This window comes from Sinocyclocheilus anshuiensis, unplaced genomic scaffold (assembly GCF_001515605.1).
Source record: "Sinocyclocheilus anshuiensis isolate Anshui unplaced genomic scaffold, SAMN03320099.WGS_v1.1 scaffold614, whole genome shotgun sequence".
Lineage (NCBI taxonomy): Eukaryota > Metazoa > Chordata > Actinopteri > Cypriniformes > Cyprinidae > Sinocyclocheilus > Sinocyclocheilus anshuiensis.
In genome coordinates, this window is record NW_015542367.1 from 517,449 (window position 1) to 525,935 (window position 8,487).

Consider the following 8,487-nt stretch of genomic DNA (forward strand, 5'->3'; position numbering starts at 1 on the left):
TCACATACATATATTAATCATGATTATCTAATGACAAAGAAAAACTGTTCTCGTTCAGCAAATATATGCGTTGACATGAAATTTAATAAAGGTGGAGAGATTGTATATATTTCTTCTAAAAATGTCTCTTTTGCTCACCAAGGCTTCATTTATTTGATCAAAAAAATGAATAAATGTGAAATATTATTATAATTTAAAATAGCTGTTTTCTGTGTGAATATCTGTTAAAATGTAATTTATTTCTGTGATGCGCAGCTGTATTTTCAGCATCATTACTCCAGTCTTCAGTGTCACATGATCTTCAGAAATCATTCTAATATGCTGATTTGCTGCTCAAGAAACATTTCTGATTATTATCAATGTTGAAAACAGTTGTGCTGAACAATATTTTTGTGGAAACTGTGATGCATTTTATTTTTCAGGATTCACAGATGAACAGAAAGTTCAAAAGAACAGCATTTATCTGAAATAGAAATCTTTTGTAACATTATAAATGTCTTTACTGCCACTTTTGATCAATTTAATGCATCCTTGATGAATAAAAGTATTAATCTCTTTAACAAAAATCTTACTGACCCCAAACTGCATCCTTGCTGTACAGCATATTCAGTATTTACAGTTTAATGTAATGTGTGTGTGTATGTGTGTGTGTGTGTGTGTGTGTTTCAGAATGTAAATGAGCTCAATCAGTGGCTGTCGGCCATCAGGAAGGTCAGTATTTATAATGAGCACATGCTGCCGTCGTTTCACCCCGGAGCTCATCGAGGAAACAAATGGACCTGCTGCCTTCAGCCCGACCGCACAGGTGTGTGTGTGTGTGTGTGTGTGACAGTACTTAACAGTGACCTCAGACTGATTAGATTACAGTGGACTATTGGGTGTTTATGGATGACTTTCAGTTGCAACGCTTCATTATTTCTCATGACCATAAAGCACACTGAAATAATGCTGCATGTATTTTGTCATAGCACAGTCAAGATCAATAACATTAGATGTGATTGTTGAGAGAAAGAGCGGAGGTTGTGTTACTCACAGTCGTGTGTGTGTGTGTGTGTGTGTGTGTGTGTGTGTGTGTGTGTGTGTGTGTGTGTGTGTGTGTGTGTGTGTGTGTGTGTGTGTGTGTGTGTGTGTGTGTGTGAGAGAGCAGGGAAGCTTCTGGAAAAGCTATGTGCCGAGAGAAATGAATGTTCACTTGAGCTCTGCCGGAGGAATAATAATCACAGCGCTATTGATCCCTGGATAACAGTCAGACCTGATAAGATGAGATGATGTCGCTGCTGTAATGACAGAAATCAAGGAGTAGTGTCATTATTAAAACATTATTATTATTATTATTATTATTATATATTCAGTGCAGTGTAAGTCACTTTGGATAAAAGGGTCTGCCAAATGCATACATGTAAATGTATTATATTATACATTTATATATCCATTGTCTGCGTGAATATCATGAAGAAATATTTGTCAAATTTATTTCACATTAAAATAATGAGAATTTGAATTTAATATTCCTAGTTGTCACAATGCAAATGCAATGCAATCTTAATTTTGTTCAATCTGAATTATTCTAAAATTAAATTTCATTATCTTTGTGCAAAATATAAATTGTGTTTATTAATTTTATTGATTGATATATATAATTTTTTTTTAATTTTTTTTTTATAGTTTATTAAATATAACCCAGACATGATTTGGACCATCATCATGACATTCAAGTTGCTACAGTGATTAATAAAACATTATTATTATTATTATTGTTATTATTATTATTATTATTGTTATTAATGTACCTTGAATGCAATGTAAATCACTTTGGATAAAAACGTCTGCCAAATGCATAAATGTAAATGTATTTTATTATAATTTCTCAATATGCTGGGTGAATGTCATGAAGAAATGTCATTTTTATTTCACATTAAAGTAATGAGAACTTGTGGATTAAATATTTTTAATTAATATTAATTAATATTATTATTATCAATTGCTACAAACCAAATGCAATGCAATCTTTATTGCTACAAAATCTGTTATTTTAGTATCATTGATATACTGTTATAGTATGTTTTACTACTTTTTAATACTATTTTTTATATTTTCAATTTCATTTTAATTTGTTACAATTTTTGTAATTTTGTTGTGTCTTGTTATTTTTTATTTATTTATTTTTAGGATGTCTACACTGTAAAAAAACAATTTGTTGAGTCAACTTTGTAACCCTCTGCCTTAACATTTTTTGTTATCTTCATTTTTTTCAGTGTGATGCAGTTGTTTCAACATGCGTTTTTGAGTTGAAACAACTAGTTCATTCAACTTTCAGCTTGTTGTCTGGACAATTTATAAAAAATAAGTTTAAATCGCAAAATCTCAAAAAAAATGTTTACAGTGTGTATAGTTTATTTATATACATTTTTGTTTCCATTATACTTATTTTAGCACTTCCAGATAAACTAAATATTCTATTTCAGTTAACACTTACTTTATTTCAAGTAAACATAAAATAGTTTTTCATGGTTTAGGTTCAAGTTTTAGTTAATGATAATAACCTTGTTTAAAATTAGGCTTTATTTTCTATTTGCAAAATATAATTTTATTTATTTAGTTATTGTTATTTATATTTTATTAAATATGACGCATGTTTTGGACAATCATCATGACATTCGCCATGTTGCTACAGTAATTAATATGAATTAACTACCACAATCATCAAAAAAAGATCCCATATTAGTTATTTTACAGTATGCAATTTCATAGTTACAATAGTAAATGTCTATAAGGAAGAAATCCTCACTGTGCTCCTCTATTGACTCTGCTGATGTTTGGGACACAGGAAGCAGTACCTAGAGACACAGGAAGTTGAGCCAGCAGAACAGGAAGAGCCGCTGAAGGCCAGTCAGCCGTCATCAGGTCAGAGTTCATCTGTAAAGCAGCTCTGAGAGCCACACGCACTCATCCAGCACAGAATGCATGTTAAAGTGTTTCTTCTCTGTCCGTGTGTGTTAGTGTCTGCGCAGAGCCGATCTGAGCGCGCTCGAGCCGTCGCCGCTCGTCTGCTGGACGTCGTGCTGGATTTAGAACGAGCTCATTCGACCTTCCAGAGCCGAGAGCCAGACGAGAGCCGTCCGCTCATCCTGAGCTCATAGAGAGCGTGAGAAACGCTCCAGAGTCACGTTAACCTGCCGTTACTGTTCTTCAGCTTCAGCGCTCAGGAACAAGAACTGAAAAATCGAATTATGCAATGTTTTGGAAGCAAACTTGAGTTATTGATGAATGTCCGTGGAAATGTCAATTTTTACGTATTTGTACTTAGAAGTGTTTTTATCTTGATGCTCTGGACTGATTTGATCACAGATGCTTCTAAAATCAGCCGTGTGTGTGAGAGTCTTACAGTCTGCATGGCATTACTGTACACTAAACAGCATGAACACATTCACACACCCGGGTTATTATAGTCAACTACAATCAAAAACATAAAAACTGACTTGAAGGAAAATAAACATTAACTTAAATAAAATATAAATATTATTTCAGCTAGTTGCCAAAGCAACTTTTCTCATTTTCATTTAGTTTGTAAAATATTAGATTGTTGCAAAAAAAATTTTTTTTTAGTTTTACAAAATAATATTGTGAAATATTATTACAATTTAAAGTAATGGCTTTCTATTATGATGCATTTTAAAATGTCATTTATTCCTGTCATGCAAAGTTGAATTTTGCTCAAGAAACATTTCTTATTATTATCAATGTTGAAAATAGTTTGCTTCATATTTTTGTGGATACGCTATCATTCAAAAGTCTGGGGTCAGTATGATTAAAAAAATTAATACTTCTATTCAGTAAAGCACGCATTAAATTGATCAGAAGTGACAGTAAAGACATTTATAATGTTATAAAAGTTTTCTATTTCAAATAAATGCTGTTCTTTTGGATCTGTGAATCCTGAAAAATAAAATGCATCATGGTTTCAACAAAAATATTGTGCAGCACAACTGTTTCCAACATTGATAATAATCAGAAATGTTTCTTGAGCAGCAAATCAGAATATTATACTGATTTTTGAAGATCATGTGACACTGAAGACTGGAGTAATGATGCTGAAAATACAGCTGCGCATCACAGAAATAAATTACAGGTTAACAGATATTCACATAGAAACCAGCTATTTGAAATTGTAATAATATTTAACATTTTTACTGTTTTTACTGTATTTTTGATCGAATAGAGACTTTTTAAAAAAAACATTACAAATCTGACTTATTTGAAACTTTTTTGCCTCTATTGTATAGGCATTTTTAAAGTAAGACACACAACAAAATTACTAAAACCTTAACTGAAATGAAAATGGAAAATACAAAAAACTATAACAGTATCTCAATCATGCTCAAATAACACTGACACACATTATGAAGACAGTGAGTAGCATCTGCGTGGCTTTTATGGTCACTAGACACTAGAATCTATTTTGTGCAATTTGCTTTCATGCAGGTGAACTAGTTCTTGACCAAATGAACTTGATTAATGTAGTAATTGTAATATTTTTATATTTGCACACAAATGATTCCCATAACTTACAGAGGATTGCAAATCGCTTTAAACAGCTATTTTATAAACCTCAGCCAGCCACGTTCTAGATTTGCCATTGCTGTGGACAGAAGCAGGTTACACTGAATCCAGGTTAGCAGTGTAAAACTGAAACAGGGCAGCCGTGTCTCAGCCAATCAGACTGACATCCAGCGCGTGACGCCACTGCAGCCGGTGCTCGTGTGTTTGTGTTTGCTTTAGATGTTTCTTTATCACTTCTCTGATGGGTAATTGGTTCTGGTGGTTTTATTTATTTGTGGAAACAGAAGAGGCTTTGCATTGTGCCAAACCGTGTTTTTTGGGTGTGAGCATGTGTGCGCTGGAAAACAGCCGGATCGAGTTGGTTTGTTTTGTTTTTGGCCAAATATGTATTTAAAACACTTGCTTTCTTGTGCAGAAATTTGCTTTTGTTGGTTTCAAATAAATGCTGTTCTTTTGGATCTGTGAATCCTGAAAAATAAAATGCATCATGGTTTCAACAAAAATATTGTGCAGCACAACTGTTTCCAACATTGATAATAATCAGAAATGTTTCTTGAGCAGCAAATCAGAATATTATACTGATTTTTGAAGATCATGTGACACTGAAGACTGGAGTAATGATGCTGAAAATACAGCTGCGCATCACAGAAATAAATTACAGGTTAACAGATATTCACATAGAAACCAGCTATTTGAAATTGTAATAATATTTAACATTTTTACTGTTTTTACTGTATTTTTGATCGAATAGAGACTTTTTAAAAAAAACATTACAAATCTGACTTATTTGAAACTTTTTTGCCTCTATTGTATAGGCATTTTTAAAGTAAGACACACAACAAAATTACTAAAACCTTAACTGAAATGAAAATGGAAAATACAAAAAACTATAACAGTATCTCAATCATGCTCAAATAACACTGACACACATTATGAAGACAGTGAGTAGCATCTGCGTGGCTTTTATGGTCACTAGACACTAGAATCTATTTTGTGCAATTTGCTTTCATGCAGGTGAACTAGTTCTTGACCAAATGAACTTGATTAATGTAGTAATTGTAATATTTTTATATTTGCACACAAATGATTCCCATAACTTACAGAGGATTGCAAATCGCTTTAAACAGCTATTTTATAAACCTCAGCCAGCCACGTTCTAGATTTGCCATTGCTGTGGACAGAAGCAGGTTACACTGAATCCAGGTTAGCAGTGTAAAACTGAAACAGGGCAGCCGTGTCTCAGCCAATCAGACTGACATCCAGCGCGTGACGCCACTGCAGCCGGTGCTCGTGTGTTTGTGTTTGCTTTAGATGTTTCTTTATCACTTCTCTGATGGGTAATTGGTTCTGGTGGTTTTATTTATTTGTGGAAACAGAAGAGGCTTTGCATTGTGCCAAACCGTGTTTTTTGGGTGTGAGCATGTGTGCGCTGGAAAACAGCCGGATCGAGTTGGTTTGTTTTGTTTTTGGCCAAATATGTATTTAAAACACTTGCTTTCTTGTGCAGAAATTTGCTTTTGTTGGTTTAATGCTCATTTTATTTGGACGGAGAGCATCTGCTGTGCCTGTTGACTATAAAACCCATTTACACCCAACTGCTTGAAACTCTGTGTTTCTTTCTCTCAAACACACAATCAATCCAGTCTGGCCTCAAATAATTCATACGGCATTACATTTATGATTGCATAAAGCTAAATCTGTGCTGTTCATTACATTTCTCCAGAGCAGGATGACAAAATCGATTTTGATTGGAGAGGAAATATTATTATTACCTGCTAATATTGTGCCACTGGGAGTGAGAATGAAAAACGAAAGCTCAGGAATCAGGTTGTGGATTTCAAGACGTGACTCGAATGACTCGACAAGCTTCCAGTGTTTTGTCCACGTACGTGAAAATGCTGCACAGCACAATCACAAACAGATTTCATGTGGAAAATACAGCTGCGATATTAACCTGTGAGTGACCACAAATAGAAAACACAACTGATGAAACCAACCAACCTGAATACACAAATACATATTTTTTCACAATATTTGACACTTCAGATTTTTATTCATAGATCTTTCTTAAAGGGGTCATATGATGCGATTTCAATTGTTCCTTTCTCTTTGGAGTGTTACAAGCTGTTGGTGCATAAATGTTCTTTTTAGCAGCATCATATGACCCCTTTAACACTTTACAACAAGGTTCCATTTTTTTTACATTAGTTAACTACATTATTTAACAATGAAAAATACTTCTAAAGCAATTCCTAATGTTAATTTGTGTGTAACACTTTACATTAAGGTTCATTAGTTACTACTTTAGTTAACATGAACCAAGCATGAACAATACTTCTACAGTATTTATTAATCTTAGTTAATATTAATTCTAACATTTACTAATGCATTATTAAAATCAAAAGTTGTGCTTGTTAACATTAGTTAATGCACTGTGAATTAACATGAACTAACTGTATTTTAATTAACTAACATTAACAAAGATGAATAAATACTGTAATAAATGTATTGTTCATTGTTTGTTCATGTTAGTTAATACATTAACTAGTGGAGCCTTATTGTAAAGTGTTACCATATTATTGAATGTACCTGAGATAACATTAACTAACAACGAACAGTTAACAAAAAATGAATAAATACTGTAACAAATGCATTGCTCGTTGTTAGTTCATGTCGTGCATTAACTAATGATAACTCATTTTAGCCAGATTTTTACATCATATGTATTATATTTATATTGCCTATTTTTTCTGAGACTTTTTCATGACCTTTGTCATTGTTTACGATTACTGGATCATTTCTAAATCAGACTGGTTCTCAAATTAATCTTTCAGAATAATATGTGAGCTGATTTGAATGAATCGTTGAAAAGAACCAACTCCACAGAACGATTCAGTCAAATCTGACATAAATGCAGCGAGCAGTTTTTACTCTATACAAGAGCGAAATGAAGTCTAGGAAATGTTGTAAGGAAGAAAATAACTAGAAAATGTATACAAATAATCAGAAATGTATAACTTTTCCATAACCATATTCTTGCACTATTTCTCACTGTTTCACATTTATGTATGTATGTATTTATTTTTTCATGCATGCTTTTACATACACTGCCATTCAAAAGTTAGGGTACATTTTTTAATGCTTTGTTTTTGTTTATTTGATTAAAAATACAGTAAATATAGAAATATTGTGAAATATTATTACTATTTAAAATAACTGTTTTCTATGTGAATATCTGTTAAAATGTAATTTATTTCTGTGATGCGCAGCTGTATTTTCAGCATCATTACTCCAGTCTTCAGTGTCACATGATCTTCAGAAATCATTCTAATATGCTGCTTTGCTGCTCGAGAAACATTTCTGATTATTATCAATGTTGAAAACAGTTGTGCTGCTTCATCTTTTTTGTGGAAACCGTGATACATTTTATTTTTCAGGATTCACAGGTGAATAGAAAGTTCAAAAGAACAGCACTTACTTGAAATAGAATCTTTTGCAACATTATAAATGTCTTTACTGTCACTTTTTTATTAATATAATGTGTCCTTAATAAATGTATTACTTTTATGATGTCTTTAAAAAAAAAAGAAACCTTTCTGACCCGGCAGATGCTTTCATCCAAAGAAACTTGCATTACATTCACATTGCATTTATTTTATGGGTTCATACTCATGTCCTCAGCTCTTATTCCATGAGCTAGAATATTTGTTTTCATCATAATGATAATGATCACTTTTCTACAGGTCAATATTCACTCATCGGCTCAGCTCTATTTTAAGCTTTGGAACAAATAACTGCTGAAGAAATGGGAGAAATAAAGAGGCACTTAATTAAGTAAAAGTCCAATGAATTAAATCTGCTGCATCAGCCACTCGGAGCTTCACACAATCACTGGACATTAATAATGCCGCCAATAGCAATACATCC